The sequence below is a fragment of the Dromiciops gliroides genome, chromosome 4 (genome assembly GCF_019393635.1).
Source record: "Dromiciops gliroides isolate mDroGli1 chromosome 4, mDroGli1.pri, whole genome shotgun sequence".
Classification (NCBI taxonomy): Eukaryota; Metazoa; Chordata; class Mammalia; order Microbiotheria; family Microbiotheriidae; genus Dromiciops; species Dromiciops gliroides.
Genome location: NC_057864.1, coordinates 144522917 through 144545219, shown reverse-complemented (window position 1 = coordinate 144545219; position 22303 = coordinate 144522917).

Below are 22303 nucleotides of genomic sequence, written 5' to 3'. Positions count from 1 at the left end.
CCCCTGAGAAAAGGAGGGGCCTAAGTGTGTCCTGAGGAGAGAAGTTTAGCCTTGCTGGTGACAAAAGAAGCATGAAAAGTTCACTTATTTCCCACCTCCTTAGGATTCTCAAGGTTCTACATTTCCACAAACATTCAGCATGGAGCCTGATCCCTCCTTCCAGTTTTCCTCCCCCACCCACTATATAGCACTTTCCAAAGTCATACATATATGGAAGAAAATGCTCCAGTGGCTGACCCTGATTGGCGGAGGATCCAAATAATCTAACAAAAGGCTTACCTGTGCAGGTTTATGTATAGGGGGAGGGGGGGGAGGGAGAGAGGAGGGAGAGAAAGGGAGAGAGAGAGAGAGGAAGAGAGAGGAGAGAGGGGAGAGGGGAGAGAGACACAGAGACATAGACAGACAGAGACAGGGAAGGGAAGGGAAGGGAAGGGAAGGGAAGGGAAGGGAAGGGAAGGGAAGGGAAGGGAAGGGAAGGGAAAGGGAAAGGGAAAGGGAAAGGGAAAGGGAAAGGGAAAGGGAAAGGGAAAGGGAAAGGGAAAGGGAAAGGGAAAGGGAAAGGGAAAGGGAAAGGGAAAGGGAAAGGGAAAGGGAAAGGGAAAGGGAAAGGGAAAGGGAAAGGGAAAGGGAAAGGGAAAGGGAAAGGGAAAGGGAAAGGGAAAGGGAAAGGGAAAGGGAAAGGGAAAGGGAAAGGGAAAGGGAAGGGAAGGGAAGGGAAGGGAAGGGAAGGGAAGGGAAGGCGGGGAGAGGGAGATGTTGTTGTTAAGTCATTTTTCAGTTGTGGCTGACTCTCTTTGACCCAATTTGGGATTTTCTTGGCAGAGGTACAGAAGTAGTTTCCTTCTCTAGCTCATTTTACAGATTAGGAATTGAGGCAAACAAGGTTCAGTGACTTGTGCAGGGTCACACAATGGGTAGTGTCTAAGTTAAGTGTTCTTGACTTCAGGCCCATATAAATACACACACACAATGTGTGTGTGTGTCTCTGTCTCTGTCACTGTCTCTTTCTGTGTGTATGATCCTTGTGAGTTCAAATCTAGCCTCAGAAGCTTACAGGCTGTATGTCCCTGGGCAAATTCCTTAACCCCGTTTGCCTCAGTTCCCCATCTATAAAATGAGCTGGAAAAGGAAATGGCAAACCAATCCAGTATCTCTACCAAGAAAAACCTCAATGGGGTCACAAGGAGTTGGACACAACTGAAACAACTGAACAGCAACAACATTTATCTGTATATATAATACTTATTATTTATTAGAAATTAATAATATATGTTAGGGTATGTTTTATTTGATATATTTAATTTATTTAACATTTAATATAGTCAACACTATTATATTTGTATATTCAATCTCTATTCAGAGCATATAAGTTCCTTGAGAGCAGGAGCTGGTTTGTTTTTGTCTTTCTTTCCCCAGCACCCAGTAAGTACGGTGCTTGGCACACAAATAAATGCCTGTTGATTTGCTTGACTTGATGCCATCCCCAAGGCCACCCTACCATCCCCACCTTCTAGGGTTGGAGAACTAAGCTCCTTCGGAGCAACACAGAGATCTTAGAGAGCTCTGCTTCTCGGCAGGGGCCGTGCAGCAGTTTGGGCAAAGCCAGGCTCATATGCAAGAGCCATGGCTCCGTTTTTGCACGTCTGGCAGCCTCTAAGCACTACTTCCATGTATTTCTCTGAAGGGAAGTTCTGGGTGACTTACTCATGATGCATACTTTTTCCAGAGTAGGCTTTTCTGTGCACTTAGGAGTTCAATTTGGGGCTGTTCTTTGCTGGCAAAGACACTAACTAGTCTAGAAGGAAATCAGACTTGCAACATTTACTTCCCTCTTGGCCCTAACATTCTCTGATTCTATGACTACATTCTATGATCAAATGAGATAATATTTGTAATAAAAAAAATACAAAAAAAAAAAAAAAACGCCAGTGCCCGGAACTTAGTAAGCACTTAATAAATTCTTATTCTCTTTCCCTTATCTTCCCTATGTTTTAATGCAGAAACACACCTAAGTGCTACTTGCTCCTCTGCACTTCTGTCTGGTAAACAAATACAGTCATTACCAAGAAATCAATAACGTCCCTGGCTTCTACTAGCTAGAATTCACAAAAGAATTTCGGCAGGGGTAGCTAGGTGGCACAGTGGATAGAGCACCCGCCCTGGAGTCAGGAGGACCAGAGTTCAAATCCGGCCTCAGACACTTAACACTTACTAGTTGTGTGACCCTGGGCAAGTCACTTAATCCCAATTGCCTCACCCTCCCCCCCCCCCCAAAAAAAAGAAAAAGAAAACAAGGATTTCAGCAGGTGTGGGATAGGTGGTTTGAGTACATAGGATCATCTGTTTAGAGCTAGAAGAGACCCTAGGGGTCATTATGTCAAACCCCTTTGTTTTATAGATGAGGGAGCTGAGACCCAGAAATGTTAAGTGACTTGCCCAGGGTAATCCAGATTAATAATACCAATACTACTACTAATAATGATAGCTAATATTTATATAGCACTTCCTATATGCCAGTCACTGTGCTAAGCACTTTACAATTATCATCTCATTTGATCCTCACAACAACCCTGGGAGATAGATGCTATTATTATCTCCCTTTGACAGATGAGAACACCTAGGCAAGCAGAGGTGATGTGCCTTGCCCAGGGCGAACCAGGTAATGTGTATCTGAGGCAAGATTAATACCCATGTCTTCCTGATTCTAAATCCAGGAACACTCTCCCCACTATACCTCACTAATGTGTGGATGGGGGTAGGGGAAAGGGAGGGAGGTGTACCTATCACTCATGCACATGCTCAGCATGCATCGCTCTGCCTGTGATAATCTCTAGCTTCCTTCAAAGCTCAGTTCAAGTGGCATCTTTCATATGAGGCCTTTCCTGATGCCCCTAATCAAGCACCCCCCCCACGGCCCCTGAAATTACTTTGTATTTACTTAGCATATATAATGTGTGTATGTGTATGTATGTATGTATACAAGTGGTTTCCTTCAATGGAGGTAAGGTCCTTGAAGGTGGGACCTGTTTCCTTCATAGTGCCTAGCATCTGAATTATATAGAAGGCAGAACAATGAGCTCCTCCCAAAACTTCCATTGAAGGAGGTGCCAACCATTGGACTTTGCCATCATGTCTCTCCCCAGAATATCTTCTCCTCCCCTTCCTCCCACCACCCCCTTCTCAGCTTCTTTTTGCTTGTTATCTTACTCTAATAAATTAGAAGTTCTTTGAGGGCAAGGACTAGATTTTTTTTTCATATTTATATCTCTAGTGCTTAGCAAAGTGCCTAGCACATAGTAGACACTTGATACTTACTGATTGTTAGTCAGTGCTTAATAACGACTTGCTGATTGACTAATTGGAAGTCTATCTGTCTCAGAACCTGAGAAAAATAGGACCAATAATGAGAGTTTTTCCTTTGTGTTTCTAAAACTATCAGGTGAAACAGTCATTAGGAAAATGAACCTGGTCTAATTCTAAATGTAATCCAGTTACATTTCCCCATATGGAAGGTACTTGTATTGATTACACACCATAACTGTTATCCTAGATCCAAATGAATTAAAAGATTAATCACCAAGTGCCCATGAGAAGCACAGCCCTCTCAAACTACACATTTATTGACCTCATTTGTTCTTCTATCTGGCAACCCTGAATTATTTTGCAGTGATTCGTCAAACTCACAAGAAGATTAGGCCTCAAGTGAGCTGCATATAGTCTGTGACTGCCTGCAACTGGATCATTTAAATCAGTGTGGGCAGAATACACATTTGCCATCCATGGAAGGAAAGGCCTCACCATGGGACTTTCACTGTCTTCTACAAATGCCATCAAATTCAAGAATCAAAAAGAGAAATGGGTTCTGTTGTTTTGGGCAAAGTGTAAATAGCTTAGGAAACAGAAGTCTGAGGAAGTCTGGGGACCTTTGACAAAGGCTAAAAATAAATATGTGACAGAGCATGCATGCAAAAAATGTGTGTATTCAAAATTTATATGGGGCAAATGTGGTTCTTCCAACACAGTATGCATCTGAATGGCAGCTCTATAGACATATTGTTAATTGGGATGAATTAGAAACTAACAGCCCAATTCTACATCTTTTGAACCAAATGCCTCTATTAGCCAGATTAATTCTCAAAGGAAAGAGGGCTTTGGTACAGAGTGATCAAACTATTTACAGAGCCAGCTATCATTTGTGAAATGCCCCAAAGAAGCTTTGAGTTGGAAGGGAATTCAGAGGTCATCTAGGTTACCCTATACGTATACTGGAATCCTTTCTACACAATCCTTAGGAAGTCATTTTTCCAGTATCTTCCTGAAGACTTCCAGTGATTAGGAACTCATTACTTTGGCATGGGTCTGAACTATCTGTACACAACGCAAGAGAAACAGACCTCTGGTTGCTATGAGATTACAAGATAAAAAGCAGTGCTTGAAAACTAAAACAACTGAGGTTTTACCTGATACCCCTCAAAGTAGCATACATGAGAAAAGACAGAAGTTGTCAATATTGGGAAAGACAGACACACTAACACACTGTTAGTGGAGCTGTAAATTTGTTTGCCATTATGGAAAACAATTGGAATTATGTAAAATATTTTTTAAAATCACTACCTTGTTCAACTCCTGTGACCCAGCAATTCTTCTAATGAACATATTTATATCAGAGTCTTAAATAAAATGCCTGTATATAACTAGGCTATTCATAGCAACACTCCTTGTAGTACCAAAAAAAAGTTGGAAACAAAGTAGGTAGTCTTCACTTGGGGCATGGCTGAACAAATAATAGTATATATAACAGTAATGGGATATTATTGTACTATATGGAAGGATAAATTAAGGAATGCAGAGAAGCATGGGAAGACTACTATGAACTGATGCAAAGTGAAGTGAGTAGAACCAGGATAATAAGATGCACAATTACAATAATGTAAATAAAAATAGTAGGCAGCTAGGAGGCACAGTAAATAGAGTGCCAGGACTGGAGTCAAGAAAACTCATCTCCCTGAGTTCAAATCTGACTTTATTAGCTATGTGACCACAAGCAAATCATTTAACCTTGTTTGCCTCAGTTTCCTCATCTGTAAAATGAAATAGAGAAGGAAATGACAAACCACTCCAGTATCTTTGCCAAGAAAATCCCAAATGGGGTCACGAAGAGTCAGATATGACTGAAAATGAATGAATAAGAACAAAAATTAAAACAGTACTTAAAGACAGATGAACCCTGACCAATTAAAATGACTTATATCAGTCCCAGAGAAGAGATGATGAAACATATCAGCACCCTCTCTGTGCAGAGGTGAGGGGCATTGGTCATGGAATGTGGTAGGCAATCTCAGATTTAGTCATTGTGTTCATTGGTTTTGCTTGGCTGTTTTTAATTATAAGTCAGGATTTAGTAGGAGGGAAGGGGATATCAAGAAATGACTGGTTCGGGGGCAGGTAGGTGGCGCAGTAGATAAAACACTGGCCCCAGATTCAGGAGTATCTGAGTTCAAATCCAGCCTCAGACACTTGACACTTACTAGCTGTGTGACCCTGGGCAAGTCATTTAACCCTCATTGCCCCACCCCCAAAAAAAGAAATGACTGGTGCAAAAACAAGAGAACAATAAAACTTTTTTAAAAAGAAACATGGCAAGAAAGTATGCCATGTATATATGTGTGTGTGTATATGTATATATACATATACAATCATGCATACATAAATGTGTGTATACATAGGTATACATACACATTATATACACACTTTTTTTTTCATTCAAATATACATCCCTTGGCGGCAGTTAAAGGGCTAGTATCTCCATTCTAAGGATGGATTAACTGAAGCAGCAGAATCAGTAAAATGACTTGATAGAAGCCCAAGAATCATAAAACAATTACAATTGCAAAGGATCTTAGTAATGATCTCCTATTTATTATATACATACCTGGAATGTAGTCCCTCCATACCTCCACCTCTTAGCATATTTATTGCTCCTTTGAGACTCAGCTAAGTGGCCATCTCCACCTTCCCTCTTTTACCTTCTACTCCCAGGTGTTAGTACTCTCCCTTTTCTCAAATAACCTTGTGTTTCTTTATCTAGGAGAATGTCTATAAATCCATATATCTATATTTTGCATTTAGGAAGATGTAAGCTCATGGATGGTAGGGATAATTTCATTTTTGTCTTTCCATCTTTATATTGCCAGCATCTAGCACAGTGCCTTACAAACATCAAGTGCCTAATAAATGTTTGTTGTGCTGAATGGCATGCAGTCTAAACTCCTCATTTTACAGATGAAGAAATGGACTCTAAAAGGTAAAGAAACTTGGCCAAGGTCTTATGGATAGGTAATAGTCATTCCACCAGACACCAATGGGAACAGCTAGGTAGAGCAATAGATAGAACTCCTGGCCTAGAGTCAAGAAAACTCATCTTCCTAAGTCCAAATCTGTCCTCAGACACTTAATAGCTGTGTGACCCTGGGCCCGTCACTTAACCCTGTCTGTATCAGTTTCCTCATCTGTAAAATGAGCTGGAGAAGGAAATGGCAAACCACTCCAGTATCTGCCAAGGAAACCCAAATTGTGTCACAGAGAATTGGACACAACTGAAATGAACAGGACAACAAAATACATGAATGGGAAAGTGGCCTGATAGACAGCAAACTGGCTTTGAAGTTAAAGAGGCCTGGGTTTAAATCCCATCTCAGACATATACTACATGATAATGGCAGCACACCATTATGGGCACAGGCCAGTAAAATGAGGGTCTTAAATGAGTTCTTATCTAATAAACCCCCCTCTTTTTTCCTTTTCAAAAGGGGCTGTGGGGGCAGCTAGGTGGCACAGTGGATAGAGCACTGGCCCTGGATTCAGGAGTACCTGAGTTCAAATCCGGCCTCAGACACTTAACACTTACTAGCTGTGTGACCCTGGGCAAGTCACTTAACCCCAATTGCCTCACTGAAAAAAAAAAGGGGGGGGGGCTGTGTACATCTTAAATAATGAGAGAGGAGAGATGTTCTATTGTGTGAACCCAGGTGAGACTTAATTTAATCTCTCTGAACCTCAGGTTCCTTCTCTGTTATATGGGGATGACAAAAGCTCTAACAGTATTTCCTCACAGGGTTATTGTGAAGATCAAATGAGAAAGTTCAGGTAAAGTATTTTACAAACTTTAAAATTATAAATTAATACATATTTTAAAAATTATTATCATTACACTCAAGTCACTTGTCTAAGGCTAGAGGCATATCTCTGGGCAGTTGAGGTCACAGGCCTGGAGTCAGGAAGACTCATCTTCCTGAGTTCAAATGCGGCCTCAGACACTTACTTAGCTGTTTGACCCTGGGCAAGTCACTTGTTTTCCAAGATTTAGAATTGGAAGGTGCTTCAGAGGATCTCTCTTTTCATTTTATAAATGAGGAAACTGAGGTAAGGAGTGTTAAAGTGAGTAGCCCAACATTCTTCAATGCTTTTTTCTTATTTCCTTGGGAGTTTACAGCATCAAAGATCTACTTGAAAGCTAGTCCAAGTGCCCTACCCCTCAAATTACCCCCACAGATTGTGTTGTGAAGTGGATGGGTAAGAGTTCTTCAACAAAGGGGGGAGAGGGAGGGAGGGGGGGAGAGGGAGAGGGAGAGGGAGAGGGAGAGGGAGAGGGAGAGGGAGAGGGAGAGGGAGAGGGAGAGGGAGAGGGAGAGGGAGAGGGAGAGGGAGAGGGAGAGGGAGAGGGAGAGGGAGAGGGAGAGGGAGAGGGAGAGGGAGAGGGAGAGGGAGAGGGAGAGAAGCAGCATGTGGCCCCTGGCCCCAGATCTCCAGTGGCCAAACCCAGCCCTTCAGTGAGTCACAATGTTGGTCTGGAGAGATGAGCTGCTCCCGGGTGCAGTGATAAAGTCATAGTCTCTGAGCAGGCTTTGGCTCTGTGCACCAGTTGCTCAGCTATTACATTTCCATATCCTTAGAGAAGGATACCTGGGGAGGAGTAGGGGTTGGGGAAGGGGAAGGTAGTAAGTAAATGTGATTCTGACCTTCCTAGAAGAATAGAGCTATTGAGGCTACACCAGGGTAGTATAGACACACAGAGAGGGGATCACAGAAATTCTCTGAGCACAGGCCAGTAAAATGAGGGTCTTAAATGAGTTCTTATCTAATAACCCCCCCTCTTTTTTCCTTTTCAAAAGGGGCTGTGTACATCTTAAATACAGAAGGAAGGATTTAGACACCACAATGCCTGCTTCCTCTGGAAAGAGAATGCGTGTCAGAACAAGCAGGTTGCTGAAGACTGTGGCAGAGAGAAGCAAGGAACCATAAGGGAATTTACCCATCACTCCTTCAGCAATGGCAGCACACCAGAAATGCCTCCCAATCCTAATGAGAAAGGAAAAGCATTCGCCTGTTCTTGACCTCCTCCCCCTTACAAAACAAGCCATGCATTGCTCACTTTGCTTTCCCATCTTGCTAGATCAAGAAGTAGGTGTGGTTCCTTGGCATGAATTTACAATAGGGAGAAAGAAATTCCAGAGTTCCCTAATTCAGCAATGATGCATCCATTTTCTCAGGCCTGAATCACACCTTAACAATCTCTGTCCTTGCTCCCACCTCTTCACAATTGGTTCATTCATTCAACAAGTATTAATGATAATAGCTAACATTTATATAGTGCCTACTATGTGCCAGGCACTTTAGAATTGTTATCTCATGGGGCAGCCAGGTGGCACAGTGGATAGAGCACCAGCCCTGGAGTCAGGAGGACCTGAGTTCAAATCCAGCCTCAGACACTTGACACTTACTAGCTGTGTGACCCTGGGCAAGTCACTTAACCCCAACTGCCTCACCAAAAAAAAAAAGAATTGTTATCTCATTTGATCCTCATAAGAACCGGGGGAGAAAGGTTCCATTATAATCCTCACTTGTTGTATGAGAAAACTGAGGCAAACAGAGGTTAAATGACTTGCCCAGGTGACACAGTTAATAAATGTCTGAGACTGGATTTGAATTCACATCTTCCTGACTCCAGGCCCCATGTTCTATCCACCATACCACCTAGCTAGCTCACTATCTACATAGCTTAAGGCTTAAGGCTTAACAGAATTAAGTTCTTTGCTGTCCCAGGAGTTTACAATCTACAGGATGGTCCTAAAAATGATTGTGCCTCCAAAAGCCATTGATGTAGGCCTTCCTGGTTTCTGTCTGTGCAATATTCAGAAAACAAACAGCCAGTTGCCTGCATTTCTCAGAATTCATACACTTCCTCAGAAAAGGAAATTTTTAAGATAAAGAAAATATCATTGGATTTTCCATTTCGATAAACATTTATTAGTCACCTACTATATGCCAGGAACTATGCTAAGCACTAGGGATAAGAATAGAGACAAAAGACAGTCCTTGCCCTCAAGGAGTTTATAATCTAATGACAGAGACAATATGCAAACAAATATATACAAAGCAAGCTATATACAAAATGGAGGCAGCTAGGTGGTACAGTGGACAGAGCACTGGCCCTGAAGTTGAAAGGACCTGAGTTCAAATCTCACCTCAGCACTTACTAACTATGTGACCCTGGGCAAGTCACTTAACCCCAATTGCCTTAGACATCTGGGGCCATCTACAGTCATACTGATAACATATCTTCCCATTGGACCCAGATGGCTCCTGAGGAAAAAGTGAGGCTGGTGACTTTGCGTAGCCCTCCCTCACTTAAATCCAATTCAGTGCAAATCATGACATCTGTCATAGTCCTCTTCAAAAACAAAGGACAAATAACAACAATATAAAAAATAAATAGGAAATACTGAAAAGAGGGAAAGCACTGGAATTAAGAGAGTTAGGGAAGGCTTCCTGTAGAAGATGGGATTTTAATTGGGAAAGCCAGGGAGATCAGTAGTCATATTGGAGGAGGGAGAGTAGTATTTCAAGCATGAGGAAGAGTCAGGAAAAATACCTTGTGCCAAGATTTGGACCATCTTGTTCATGAAACAACCAGGAGGCCAGTGTCACTGGATCAAAGTGCATGTGTCCGTTTTTACTAATAAGACAGAAGCCCAAAGCAAATAATAAGTTAGAATTTTAAAGTTGCACAGCACCATAGAAATCTGGTCCAACCCCCTTGTTTTTATAGGTGAGAAAACTGAAGGCTAGAGAGTCTAAATGAGAAACCCAAGGTCACACAGTAACTTACTGATGAAGCCAAGACTAGAACTCATAACTCTTAGATTCCCAGTCTAGCACTCTTTTATTAGCCATGCAAAGATTAAGTGACACAGAATCACAGACTGAGAGTTGGAATAGACTTTGAAAACCATCTTAGCCAACCATCCTGTCCATTTTACAGATAGACAAACTAAGGGTGTGTGAGATTAAATGGCTTACCCATGGTCACACAATGACAGTGAAAATCTGACACTCTTGGGGCAGCTAGGTGGCACAATGGATAGAGTACCAGCCCTGGAGTTGGGAGGACCTGAGTTCAAATCTTGCCTCAGACACTTAACACTTACTAGCTGTGTGACCCTGGGCAAGTCACTTAACCCCAATTGCCTCACCAAAAAAAAAAAAAAAAGATCTGACACTCTTTCCATTGCACCACATTGCCTCAAAAAGTCAGGTCTTTGGTATTTAGCACAGAAACTAAATCCCCTGAAATCCAACTCAAGAATGGCCATGTCATAATATTTTATATAATAGTACATGTATGACCCATATCTAATGGCTTACTGACTCAGGGAAGAGTAAGGGGAGGGAGGGAAGGAGGGATAAAAATTGGAACTCAAAACTATAAATAAAAATGTTTATTACTTTTTAAAAAAAGAAAAAAGAATGGTCATGACCATTGCTTCTTCTCTGAAATAGATCAAGTTGTTTGGTTATGAAAGGTCTTCCCTACCTTCAAGACCCAACTCAGGTGCCACTTCCTCCTTAAAGCTTCCTAGATGAAATTGATCTCTCCCTCCTTAAATCTCTCAAATAGCATTTTGTCTAGAAACCCTAGACCATGGGTTCTTAACTTTTTATGTGTCATGGACCCCTCTAACAGTCTGGTAAAATCTATGGACTTCTGAGAATAACGTTTTTAAATGCATAAAAGAAAATGCATAAGATTACCAATCAAATAAGTTATATACAAATATAGTTTTCAAAAAAATGTTAAGTGCATGGACTCCAGATTAAGAACTATCTGCAAGGTCTTTTGTGGTGGCAAAGAATTGAAAACTGAAGGGATGCCCATTAATTAGGGAATGGCTGAATAAGTTGTAGTATACAATTGTGGTGAAATACTGTCATACTATAAGAATTAATGAGCAGCCCAAGAATATTATAGCCAAATTCCAGAGCTCCCAGGTCAAGGAGAAAATATTGCAAGCAGACAGAAAGAAACAATTCAAGTACTGTGGAGCCACAGTCAGGATAGCACAAGATCTAGCAATTTCTACATTAAAGGATCAGAGGGGTTGGGGCAGCTAGGTGGTGCAGTGGATGGAGCACTGGCCCTGGATTCAGGAGTACCTGAGTTCAAATCCGGGCTCAGACACTTAACACTTACTAGCTGTGTGACCCTGGGCAAGTCACTTAACCCCAATTGCCTCACTTAAAAAAAAAAAATTAAAAAAAAAAAAAGAAACAGAGGGCATGGAATATGATATTCCAGAGGGCAAAGGAATTGGAATTACAACCAAGAATCACCTACCCAGCAAAAATGATTATCTTTCAGGGGGAAAAATGGGACTTCAATGAAAAGAAGATTTTCAGATATTCATGATGAAAAGACCTGAATTGAATGGAAAATTTGACTTTCAAATACAAGACCCTAGAGAAACATAAAAAAGTAAACAGGAAAAAGAAATTGACCTACATGGAAACATGATATGTCTAACTCATAAGAACTTTCTCAGTATTAGGGCAGATGATAGAAATAAATTTAGACACATAGGAATTGATTATGAAGGGATGATATCTGTAAAGCATTTATTTTTTGTTTATCTTTTTTTTTTGTAGGGTGGTCAGAGTTGGGTGACATGCCTGGGGTCGAGCAGTGGGTGAGTGTCTTGTGACTGGGGCTGGATTTAGGCTCAGGTCCTCCTGGGTCTGAGGTGGGTGCTTTGTACACTGTGTCACCATTCTGCCACATGATGACATCTTTATGGTAAAATTGAGGGGTGAGAGGACTGTACTGGGGGGGGAGGAGGAAGGGGAGAGTTAGAATGGGGTGAAATCCCATATGAAAGAAACAGGAAAGGCTTATGGAGTGGAGGGAGAAATGGGGGAGGAGTGGGGCAGTGAATGAACTTTACACTCCTCAGAATTGGCTCAAAGACCTTGATCTCATCAGAGTTGGCTCAAGGAGGGATTAAAATAGCACTCAATTGGGTGGAGTAATCTATCTAACCCTGCAGGAAAGGAGGGGAAGGGGATAAGGAGGGAGGGGTGAAAGAAGGGAAGGCAGATTGGGGAAGGGAGCAGTCAGAAGCAAATCCCCTTTGAGGAGGGATAGGGTCAAAGAAGATAGATAATAGAGTAAATATCATGAGGAAGGGAACAGGATGGAGGGAAACAGTTAACAATAACAGTTAACTGTGAAAAAGAGAAAAGGGAAAAAAATTGTACCACTTTGTGGTGGCTAAGAATTGGAAATTGAAGGAATGCCCATCAAATGGGAAATGACTAAACAAACTGTTATATGATTGTAATGGAATATTATTTTGCTATAAGAAATGACAAGCAGGATGATTTCAGAAAAACCTGGAAAGAATTACATGAACTGATACAAAGTGAAGTGAGCAGAACCAGGAGAACAGTGTGCACAGTAACAACAATATCGTAGGATGATCAACAGTGGAAGACAGCTCCTCTGATCAATACAATGATAAAAGATAATTCCAAAGGACTGATGATGAAAAATACTATCCACCTCCAGAGAGAGAACTGATAAACACTGAGTGCAGACTAAAGCATACTTTTTCACTTTATTTTTCTTGCTTGTTTTTGTTTTGTTTTTGCAACATGGCCTATATGGAAATATTTTGAATGACTTCATGTATATAATTGACATCATATTGTTTGCCTTCTCAATGGGAAGAAGAGAATTTGAAACTCAAAATTTTTAATGAATGTTAAAAATATATATATTTTTAAAAAGAACCATCTACAAGTCTATATCTTTCCTTTGCACTCTTTATACTTTTCTTTGTATCCTAGTTATCTATATACTTGCACTTTCTTTGTGAGCTCCTCCTTGAGAACAGGCCTGAGTGGTATCTATCTCTATAACCCAGTGCCTCCCACTTCAAGGAATTCAATAACTATGGGGGGGGGGGGGGCGGCTAGGTGGCGCAGTGGATAAAGTGGATAAAGCACCGGCCCTGGACTCAGGAGTTCCTGAGTTCAAATCCAGCCTCAGACACTTGACACTTGCTGGCTGTGTGACCCTGGGCAAGTCACTTAACCCCCATTGCCCCGCAAAAAAAAAAAAAACTATCCAAGGAATTATTGAATTAGTTGCAGTATACTGCATAACAAAGCAACATGGAGTACAGCTTGTTGAATTAGGCAGCCAGCTCAATAAGTGGCCCCTGTGAAGTAAAGTGCATTAATATCCCAAAGGTCCTGATTGGGTGGCCCTCAGATGACATGGTGCTGCTGTTCCTTCAGTGAGACCTTAGTCACAACATTCTTGAACTCTGAATGGATGCTGGCAGCCTGCCCCACCAGCTCCTCCCATTAAGTGATGTCTTCACCTGAGCCCAAAGGAGTGACTCTGAGGAGAGTCACACCCTCACATGGAATTTGGGTTATTTTTTTTTTTTCAGAGAAGATGCATAGCTTTCTGTGGCCAGAGGTCAAAGACGTATTGTTCCCCAGTATTGGCCACTTTTTACTTCAAGGTGGCCAGAAACTCCTTCTCACTCCCACCCCACAAGGAAAGTATGCCAAATGCAAGTGCTGGCCTTGGCTTTGGAAATTGAGGTTCATTCCCTTTTGGCTACTGCAATCCTGCGAGCTTCCTGGTGTGATGCGTGACCTTGATTAACATTGGTGAAGTAATGGCTTTTGATATAAACCCTCTCGGCCTCCAGCTCCATTGCGACACTGTCCCCAGAGGCATAAAACTGGTTCCCAGCAGTCAGATCAGGGAAGTTCTGACACTTGCCAAGCTGGCTTTACCATTCTGACAGACACACAAATCAAGTCTGTTTACAAAAGCGTCAGTGCCTGCATACAACTCTGCCACCAAAAAATGGATGTCATCTACCTCAGAAAAAGATACTGGGCTAACCTCTAAATGAATCCATCGGACCCCTAGAAAACTGTCCTCAAGGTCCAGAGATTGCTTTTTGATTGAGACATCCTTATGATGAAGTCCATTTAGCACTTCAGCTACTTAAACTCCCTTGAAGGGGGGAGTCTAAGATGAACCCCCACTTTACCAAGTTCTGGTCTATAATGAATAGTGTGTAAGTGGAGTACTAGGATATTCCCTAATATAGTAAAGTGTAAAAATGGCCCCTCCAAAAGGAGGGTGCTCTTATGTACAACATCTGTTGATCTTATAATCAAGAATTATTTATCAAGCTCCTTCTATGCGCCAGGCCCTAGTCTAGGCACTGAGGATATAAGTACAAAGAATGGGGGGAGATGACAAAACATTTATAAGTATGATTGTGGTTTCCCTTGATATAGGGAACTCCCAGATGAGCTTTTACCAATGTAAACTAGCACCTTATTCTGTAACTTAGAATATTAAAGAGTTACATAGAGCACTAAAAAATTAAATGACTTGCCCTGGCTCACACTGTCAGAGATAGGACTTGAACAAATATAAGCATATGTAGAATAAACATGAGGCAGTTAAAAACAAAACATAAGGGAGTCCTTTGCTAAACATCTACTTCTGAGTGTAGAATTTAAATTTAGATTGCTACTTAGCATGATAATCTACGCTTTAGGTTTAGTTGTTACTTATAGTCATGAGATGGATATTAGCCAAAGATATCACATCATTTGTAGCTAATAGCAGGTCTTCTTGCTGCTTTGAGTTTACATATAGATTCATAATAATAGCTTGCGTTTCTATAGCACCTTAAGGTTTACAAAACATCTTACTCACAATAACCCTGTAAATCAGGTGGTGGAGGTATTATTATCCCTACTTTATAGATAAAGAAACTGAGACTCATAGATAAATATTTTGCCCATGACCACATGGCTATTTAATATCAGCACTAGAATTGAAACTTAGCATTCTGGATTGCAAGTCCAGGACTCTTTTTACCACCCTACCACTAAAGCTGGATGGAAGGAACCCCCTTAGAGATATAGATGAAGAATTGAGACCCATAAAGGTGAAGGGACTTTTCCAAAGACCCACAATGAAGGTTAGGATCAGAGGTGTTCTGGTAAATGTTTAACGACCAGATCTCTGGAAGACCAATATATATATATATACACATACATACATACATACCATGCATCTTTATGTTTAATTTGAATTATTAACAGTTTCTTCATAGCTTTCTTAAGTATGGATGATCAATAAAACAATAAATTAAGCCCTAATTTGTAGTTTGCTGATTTCTGAGGCATAAATGCTCATATTGAAAATTTAACCACTGGCTTTCACGTGCCAACTTGAGCTGGCTTCAATACACCCCTGGTTAGGCTCTAGTTCTCCTGATTTCCAGGCTAATGCTTCTTCCAATGCACCATTCCATTCAATGAACAGGCAGGAAGAAATAAGAAACTGTCCTAAAGATCACACCAGGTCAGTAACAACTTAGAACATTGGAACTCCTGACTCCTGATAGGCACAGAAAACCTGTTTTCAGAAGGGAAAGGGAAGAGAGAAGGCAATAAGCATTTATTAATTTTCTACTATGTGCAGGGCGTTGTGCCAAGTGCCTTACAGATATTACCTCAGAAGCCCAGAAATACCTCCCAATGTGATACAAGCTAGTTAGGCCAAGTCCTTCCCCTCAAAGAGAAGGTAGGATATTTAGCTCAATCAATATCCATGACTTCAACCTATGACTCCAAAGGAATTCTACCAATCCCTATGTTTAGCCTTATCTGGCTGACTCATGATTATAATATACAAAGGTATTAGAGTTGTAGCTCACCCTAAGGTTGGTGTACTTGTAAGAAACTCCATATCATTTTAATTACCATAGTATAAAAATTGCACAGGGCAGCTAGGGCCTCAGTGTCCAGAGTGCCAGGCCTGAAGTCAGAAAGACTCATCTTCCTGAGTTCAAATCTGGCCTCAGATACTTACTAGCTATGTGATCCTGGGCAAGTCACTTAACCCTGTTTGCCTCAGTTCCTCATCTATTTAAAAAAATGAGCTGGAGAAGGCAAAGAACTCTAGTATTTTTGCCAAGAAAACCCCAAATAGAGTCACAAAGAGTGTGACAAGACTGAAATGACTGAACAAATAAAACTGCACAACCCCTAAAAGGTGAGAGCCACCTGGAACCAGTCTATTGTTTTCAGGGGTCATGAAACTAGGAGGTTGAAATCTAGGGTAAGGCTTGTTTCTCAGCACCAGAGAACTAAGAATGGTGTTTACATTTTTAAATCAAGTTACATTTTTTTAATGTGATAAGACTTTATTTAAAAATGTAAGCACCATTTTTAGTTCCTTGGATTTGACCCACGGACCATAGTTTGGAGACCCAGTGATTTCTATAGAGCTGGTTCCCTAAATTAAAGTCGCAACTTTATTTCCCCAAACCAGGAAAAGCTCAACCATAAGATGGGATGCATTTGTCTTCTTACATCCTTCTTGAATGGATAAGTCTATTCAAGTGGTTTGTATATAATCAATAAAGCCTTTAGACAGATCAACTCAGTGAGAATCTTTGTCCCTTGAAATGTCAGACTTGATTAGCAGACAGTCCTTTTGCAAACCTGCCTCGCTGCCCCCAAAGACGCAGCACCACCAAGGGACCACTAGACTGCTACGATTCACTCTCCTTGTCAATCCATCAAAATGCCTTCAAAGATTCTTTTTGGAAGGGATCCCACTCAAGTTTTACCATCCAATATTTTCTATTGAGTCAGAGCTGAGCTATGGAGTGGGGGAGGATTGTGTGTGTCCTTATTCACAAACAGGTAACTGAAAATAGCCTATTTAGACTGCCCAGGCACAGATATGTGGTAGAGTAAGATATGAATGGTGATGGGTTAACATTTTTTTTTTCAAAGATCGACAAATTGTGTTTTGTTGGAAGGTGCACACCTATATCACATAGATCAGGTTTTGCCAGTCCTTTCTTCACAGATATTTAGCAAACATGAACAAAGCCTTTCTTTAACTAAGAAAGAAATGCATTGTTATCTCTGCTGGAATAGATGAGGAGGCTTAAGGACTGAGAAGACAGGTGACTAAGTAATAAGGAATAAGAGCTAAATTGTAATAGGCCTTCGTGTTTAGGTCTTCCTTTATCATCGTACACCTTGTATCCAGCTCATCGTCTTCCCTACCACCTGTTAGCTTAACTTTTCTCCTTTGTGGTCTCATGGGAACAGAGAGCAGCCTGCTCATGTTCATGGAGCATTGTTTTACCAAGCACTTTCCTCACAATTACCAGGGAAATAGGTAGTATAAGTATTATTTATTGCCCCCATTTCATAGATGAAACCAAGTGGTTTTCCCAAGATCTCTAAGTGTTGGAGTCAGGACCTAAATACTAGCCCAGTGTTCTGATTCCAAATCCCCTTGTCTCACCTCTTTACCAGAAATGTCCAACTTGTAGCCCATGCGGCCCACAACACCTCAAACTAGATGAAAAGGCAATTGGGAAATATTTAACAAAATCAATAAAATATAGATAATGTTAATATGTGGTTAACTAAGCCAATATGTAACCCACAGGCATCCTCATGTGGGGTTTAGTGGCCCCTCTTTCTATTTGAGTTTGAAATCACCACTTTATACCACATTACTCACACCTCATTTCTAGTACATGTGTTAAAGAGATGCTGATACTTCCTGGGTTTATCATTGTAGTATGTATTTCAATACCTCAAGGGGGCAGATAGAGTGCCAGGCCTGAAGTCAGGAACACTCCTTCCTGATTTCAACTTTGGTCTCTGATACTTACTAGCTTTGAGACCTTGGACATGTCACTTGCCTGTTTTCTCATCTGTAAAATGAGCTGGAGAAGGAAATGGCAAACCACTCTAGCATCTTTGCCAAGAAAAACCCAAATGGAGTCATGAAGAATCAAACACCACTGAAATGACTGAACAACAATTTCAATACCCCAGGCCTTATTCTCCTAGTTAGTAACCATTATTTGGTCATCCACTCATTCATTTGTCTTGGTTATTACCTTTCAGTATCTTGGGGGAATCTTCCTTCTCCTTACTTCCTCAAGTAAACTCATAGTCTTCCTAGCTGTCCTACCATTTCCTGAAATTGTATCAACTATGCAAAGACATTAATGATTTTGTGTTTTTACCAGGTCAGAACAGAAATGTGACTGCCCAGTACCACAAATCCAGTCAGTAGTGTTGCTTCCTGCCAATCAATCAATCAACAAGCATTTATTACTGCTTAATACAAAGACAAAATGAACCATCTTTGCCTTCAAGGAGTTTATATTTTATCAATGGAGATATACGCATACACACATATACACGTGTGTATACATACATATACATAACTATACATATATGTAAACATACACATATATACATTTATGTCTGAAGCTGGATTTGAACTAGGTCTTCCTTACTCCAGATCCAGCACTCTATCCACTGAACCATCTAGCTGCCACATACATACAAACATCATGTACGTACATATATACATACATACAAACATCACATACGTACATACATACACACATACATGCATGCATACGGTGGCTAGATGGCACAGTGGAGAGAATGCTAGATTTGGAGTCAGGAAGACCTGAGTTTCAGTCCTGCTTCTTATACTTACTAGCTTTGTGACCCTGAGCATGTCATGTCAACCTCATTCAGCTTCAGTTTTCTCATCTGTAGAATGGGGATAATAATAGCATCTATCTTACTGAGTTGTTATGAGTCAAATGAGATAATATTTCTTTGCAAACCTTGAAATGCTCTATAAATGCCAGGTGTTATTATTAGATTATATACAAACTAAATATAAGGTAATTTCTTCAGGGAGGACCCAGTAGGAGGGGACCAGGGGGACCTGGAAACATCTCCTACAGAAGTTTGTGCTTCTAGTTTTGGCTCTACTCCTCTCCCCAAAGCTAAGTCATAGGATCATAGAGTGTTAGCATTAGAATGAACCCTAGACATTCTCTAGTCCAGAGGTCTTAACCTTAGTCTAGAGCTTCTTAACTTTTTCTCTGTCTTGGGCCCCTTTGACAGTCTGGTGAAACATGTAAGCTCCTTCTCATAAGAATATTTTTAAATGCATAAAATATGATGCATGGGATTACAAAGGAAACCAATTATACTGAAATACCATTATAAAATGACGTTCCTGGACCCTAGGTTATAAAGCCCTGATCTAGTCCAACCCTTGCAGATGGTGATCTGCTGAATATTACATGTAATAGGAACAGAGATGGAATAATGCCCACGGTTATGCAGTCATCAGAAGTGTGAGGGTCAGGGAGGTGAGTTTCAGCACCTTCTCCTGGTATCCTCAGTCCTGTCAGCACTGTGGTCCTGGACTATACCCCTGAGGTATACACATTTCTGAGGCTTCCTTCTCCACTTGCCCAGGAACCTGGACCATGGCCACCAATCTCCCAGCTTGCCTTTTTGTCAGGAGGGCAGGATGTAGGGTTACCTGGGGATAACTTGTCTGAGCTCATGTGTTGCTAGGCGGATCTGCTGTCTCTGAGCCAACTTGACTCCTAGGGAGTTGGGAACAAAGAAAGGCAGCTTCCGTTCCCAGCCCAAGGAAAGCAGATCATGGCCTGCAGGTAGGCAGTCTCCACCCTCCACCCCTCCTGCATTCAGGCAGTAATTCTGCTTTTTTGTGGTATCTGTATTTGTCACCTGCCACTCTTTTCAAAACAGGAGGCTGTATCCCAGACTGACCACTTTGTTACCTAAATAAGTGGAAGCTCCTTTCAATGATTCTCCCTACTCCTTCCTATCAACCCATGCCAGCCCATCTCCCACCCAACCTGTCCTCCCCTTCCCTATTCTTCTGTTATGTTCTCTGGACCTCACACCTCAGTACTGCCCTATGCCCCCTGATTAGCAGGTGGATCACATGAACTCTCAAACCTCCATTTAATGAGAGGGCCCAGGACAGCCATTTCCTCATTTCCCACTTGCCCTCACTACTTTCTGACTTCTCCCCCATGGCCCAGCCCTAGTACCTCCACTGGTACCCAGCTATGCCCACTCTCCCTTATATACAAGCTCTTTTCAGCTTTCTTTTCTGTGTTGTCTTCCCCTATTAGACAGGAAGTTCCTTGAGGCCAGAGACTTTGTCTTGTATTTGTATCCCCCAGCACTTAGCACAGTGCCTAGACCATAGTAGGTACTCAATAAATATTCATTGACTGACTAGAACCCCATTCTATAGTTAACAAACTATCCTTCATATAAAATATATGCCTTCCCCACCTCCAAATTACACTGCATGTATTTACTTATGTGCATAATATTGTTCTACCCAAATAAAATGCAAATTCCATGAGAGGTGGCATAAATTTATTTTGTCTTTGTAGTCTCAGAGTCTAGCACAGTGCCTGGCACATAGTAGGACCTTAATAAATGCTTCTTGAATTGTACTGCCTATCAGCTGTCTAAGGTTGAGAATGGTGAACATGGGAACAGCACAGATGATTCAAAAGGATAGTCAGTCTGTTAGCCCCCTAACCAACATTAAGGCATATGATCATGAGCTTTTAGGTAGGGATGGCGACATATAGCATGTCTGCCTGTTGCTAATTATATTTACCTTTTAAAGGGGGGGGTGCTTTCTGAAGATGAGTCAGAAACAAAAGTTTGCCATTGTTGTGAAAACAGAAGAGCATCTCCTGAGGGTGTATGTAATATACCACTGTCAGGGCACGACAATGGAAAAACTGACTGTCGAGCCAAGCAAGCCCCCATAAATACCTAATGATATCTCTTCTGGCCCAGATTTCCTACAAGTCAGTGCCTGAACTGCATACCAAACCACAATCAATAGGAAAGGATCTCTCCCTCTTGGACTAAGCCAGTGTTTAAGAGCCTGGCTAAGCATCCCATTCCTGCTAATACAGGAGGGTTCAGCATCTGCTGTTACATTAATTGAAAGGCAGCGTTCCAGCTGAAACTCAGAAAAGGTTTTTCCCTCATCAAAGGCAATGAATGTGGACCAGATGGCTTTAAATGAATAGACTTTATCAATCGCTGTATTGCCAATATTATTATCAACAACAATAATAATAACTAAGTAATTTCACTGTATAAGATAAAGGTGCATAGAAATAAATAATAATCATGTTTCCCAAGACAGGAAAATAATGTTCATATTGATGATTAGGTAACTAATGGTGTGTCCCCACCGGCCCCCAGTCTCATCAAGGCTGAGGTTGAATGGCATTGTAATACACACCACACATGTAGGCACATCTATACTCTCATCTTTGTGCATTTTTATGCCTATTTAAATTACATTGGACACAGTAGATAGAGAGCTGATCTCAGTCAGTAAATCCTAAATTCAAGTCACCCCTCTGACATGCTAGCTGTGTGACCCTGAGCAAATCACTGGCCTCTCAGTATTCTAGGCAACTCTCTAAGGTTGCAGATAAGGTACAGCTCTCCATTTGTAGCCATAGCTCCCTTTGTTAGGAATTCTCTATACTCATAAAATCCCAGGTGCAGTCCCTTTCCGTGGATATTACATGCAGGTATTTTGTATGCCTGTGCACAAATGTTTATTTCAAGCTGTCTCCACTGGTCTGCCTCCCTCCTTATGCTATGAGAGAGAACTCCCAGCAAGACCATACCATTCATCCATCTCCTCCCTCCTCCCAGGATGTGTTGTCATGGAGTTAGAAGCAAAGAAAATGACATGAGTGCGGGTGGGGAACGAACCAATGAACAAGAGTTTTTTAAAAACTAGTGTTCCGAACTTTTCCCAAAAGTTCTTTCTTTAAAAAAAAAAAAAACACACTTGTTTGTTTTGTTTTTTCCAGGAAAGCTGAACTGTTTTTGGAAAGGGGGAGGAAGAGAAAAATATGTAGCCATTTCCTGAGTCTTTTAAATAGTTCTCTGCAGACTGAGTATAGATCATTGGGGAGGTCCTAGGAGGAGGGAGAGCTATCAGGTACACTGCACATTTGGAATGAAGATTGGAGTTGGTCCA